This window comes from Amblyomma maculatum, chromosome 6, assembly GCF_055883805.1.
Source record: "Amblyomma maculatum isolate TAMU_Amacu chromosome 6, ASM5588380v1, whole genome shotgun sequence".
NCBI lineage: Eukaryota > Metazoa > Arthropoda > Arachnida > Ixodida > Ixodidae > Amblyomma > Amblyomma maculatum.
The window spans coordinates 161,685,846-161,689,711 of record NC_139349.1 but is presented as its reverse complement, the minus strand read 5'-3'; positions in this window follow the sequence as shown (position 1 = coordinate 161,689,711).

Here is a 3,866-nt window from a genome sequence, read left to right as displayed (position 1 = left end):
TGGCCATACTCGAATTAGTTTAGACATCACTTTTAGTCACATTCTGACGAGGTCAAATTTTCGGTGTCCAAGGGACGAAATTTTGGGAGTGAGATATCTCCGATTTAGAGATCCCCACTGAATTTGCCACACTCGAGTTAGTTTAGACATCAATTTTAGTCACATTCTGATGAGGTCAAATTGTCGGTGTTCAGGGGACCAAATTTTGGGAGTGAGCAATTCCGACTGGAGATCCCCACTGAATTGGCCATACGCGAATTAGTTTAGACATCAATTTTGTTCACATTCTGATGAGGTCAAATTTTGGGTGTCCAAGGGGTCAAATTTTGGGAATCATCAATCCCGACTTGAGATCCCCACTGAATTGGCCATACTCGAATTAGTTTAGACATCAACTTTAGTCACATTCTGACGAGGTCTAATGTTCGGTGTCCAAGGGGCCAAATTTTGGGAGTGAGCAATCCCGACTTAGAGATCCGCACTGAATCGGCCATACTCGAATTAGTTTAGACATCACTTTTAGTCACATTCCGACAAGGTCAAATTTTCGGTGTCCAAGGGACGAAATTTTGGGAGTGAGATATCCCGATTTAGAGATCCCCACTGAATTGGCCACACTCGAATTAGTTTAGACATCAATTTTAGTCACATTCTGATGAGTTCAAATTGTCGGTGTCCAAGGGGCCAAATTTTGGGAGTGAGCAATCCCGACTGGAGATCCCCACTGAATTGGCCATACGCGAATTAGTTTAGACATCGATTTTGTTCACATTGTGATGAGGTCAAATTTTGGGTGTCCAAGGGGCCAAATTTTGGGAGCGAGCAATCCTGACTTAGAGATCACCACTAATTGGCCATACTCGAATTAGTTTAGACATCAATTTTGGTCACATTCAGGTGAGGTCAAATGTTCGGTGTCCAAGGGGCCAAAATTTGGGAGTGAGCAATCCCGACTTAGAGATCCCCACTGAATCGGCCATACTCGAATTAGTTTAGACATCACTTTTAGTCACATTCTGACAAAGTCAAATTTTCGGTGTCCAAGGGGCAGAATTTTGGGTGTGACATATCCCGATTTAGAGATCCCCACTGAAATGGCCATACTCGAATTCCTTTAGATAGCACTTTTGGTCACATTCTGATGAGGTAGAATTTTGGGTGTCCAGGGTGCCAAAATTTTCGGACTAAGGAATCCCTACTTAAAGATGCCAACTGAATTGGCCATACTCGAAATAGTTCAGACATCAGTTTTGGTCACATTCTGATGAGATCAATTTTTGAGTGTCCAAGGGGCCAAATTTTGGGAGTGAGCAATACCAGCGTAGAGATCCCCACTGAATTGGCCACACTCGAATTAGTTTAGACATAAATTTTGGTCACATTCTGACAAGGTCAAATTTCGGGTGTCAAAGAGACCAAATTTTGGGAGTGAGCAATCCCGACTTTGAGATCCCCACTGAATTGGCCCTATTCGAATTAGTTTAACATCAAATTTGGTTACATTCTGAGGAGGTCAAATTTTCTATGTCTACGGGGCCAAATTTAGCGAGTGAGCAATCCCGATTTAGAGACCCCGACTGAATTAGCCATACTCGAATTAGTTTAGACATCAATTTTGGTCACATTCTGCGAGGTCAAATTTTAGGTGTCCAAGGGGCCAAATTTTGGGAATGTGCAATCCCGACATAGAGATCCCCACTGAACTGATTTACTCGAATCAGTTTGGACATCAATTTTAGTCACATTCTGACGAGGTAGAATTTTCGGTGTCCAAGAGGCAAAATTCTGGGAGTGAGCAATCGCGATTTAGAGATCACCACTAATTGGCCATACTCGAATTAATTTAGACATCAGTTTTGGTCACATTCTGACGAGGTCAAATTGTCGCTGTCCAAGGGGCCAAATTTTGGGAATCATCAATCCCGGCTTGAGATCCCCACTGAATCGGCCATACTCGAATTAGTTTAGACACCACTTTAAGTCACATTCTGACGAGATCAAATTCTTTGTCCAAAGGGCGAAATTTTGCATTTGAGGAATCCTGGCATAGAGATCCCCACTGAACTGGCCATACTCGAATTAGTTTAGACATCAATTTCGGTCACATTCTGATGAGGTCAATTTTTAAGTGTCCAAGGGACCAAATTTTGGGAGTGAGCAATCCCGGTTAGAGATCCCCACTGAATAGGCCATACTCGAATTAGTTTAGACATCAATTTTGGTCACATTCTGACAAGGTCAAATTTTGGGTGTCCAAGGGGCCAAATTTTGGGTGTGACATATCCCGATTTAGAGATCCCCACTGAAATGGCCATACTCGAATACATTTAAATATCACTTTTGGTCACATTCTTATGAGGTAGAATTTTGGGTGTCCAGGGTGCCAAAATTTTCGGACTGAGGAATCCCTACTTAGAGATGCCAACTGAATTGGCCATTCTCGAATTAGTTTAGACATCAAATTTGTCACATTCTGATGAGGTCAAATTGTCGCTGTCCAAGGGGCCAAATTTTGGGAGTGAGCAATCCCGGCTAGAGATCCCCACTGAATAGGCCATACTCGAATTAGTTTAGACATCAATTTTGGTCACATTCTGACAAGGTCAAATTTTGGGTGTCCAAGGGGCCAAATTTTGGGAGTGAGCAAACCCGGCTTAGAGATCACCACTTAATTGGCCATACTCGAATTAGTTTAGACATCAATTTTGGTCACATTCTGACAAGGTCAAATGTACGGTGTCCAAGTGGCCAAATTTTCGGAGTGAGCAATCCCAACTTATAGATCACCACTGAATTGGCCATACTCGAATTACTTTAGACATCACTTTTAGTCACAATCTGACAAGGTCAAATTTTAGGTGTCCAAGGGGCCAATTTTTGGGTATGAGCAATCCCGACTTAGAGATCCCCACTGAATTGGCCATACTCGAATTAGTTTAGACATCACTTTTGGTCACATTCTGATGAGGTCAAGTTTTGAGTGTCCACGGGGCGAAATTTTGGGAGTGAGGAATCCCGGCATAGAGATCTCCACTCAACTGGCCATACTCGAATTAGTTTAGACATCAATTTTGGTCTCATTCTGACGAGATCATATTTTTGGTATCCAAGCGGAGAAATTTTGGGAGTGAGCAATCCAGATTTAGAGATCCCCACTGAATTCGCCAAACTCGAATTAGTTTAGACATCAATATTGGTCACAATCTGACGAGGTCCAATTTTCGGTGTCCAAGGGGCGAAATTTTGGGTGTGACATATCCCGATTTAGAGATCCCCACTAAAATGGCCATACTCGAATACCTTTAGATATCACTTTTGGTCACATTCTGATGAGGTAGAATTTTGGGTGTCCAGGGTGCCAAAATTTTCGGACTGAGGAATCCCTACTTAGAGATGCCAACTGAATTGGCCATGCTCGAATTAGTTTAGACATCAAATTTGTCACATTCTGATGAGGTCAAATTGTCGCTGCCCAATGGCCAAATTTTGGGAGTGAGCAATCCCGACTTAGAGATCCCCACTGAATCGGCCATGCTCGAATTAGTTTAGACATCACTTTTAGTCACATTCTGACGAGGTAATATTTTTGGTATCCAAGCGGAGAAATTTTGGGTGTGAGCAATCCCGACTGGAGATCCCCGCTGAATTGGCCATACGCGAATTAGTTTAGACATCAATTTTGTTCACATTCTGATGAGGTCAAATTTTGGGTGTCCAAGGGGCCAAATTATGGGAGTGAGCAATCCTTACTTAGAGATCACCACTAATTGGCCATACTCGAATTAATTTAGACATCAATTTAGGTCACATTCTGATGAGGTAAAATTGTTGCTGTCCAACGAGCCAAATTTTGGGAATCATCAATC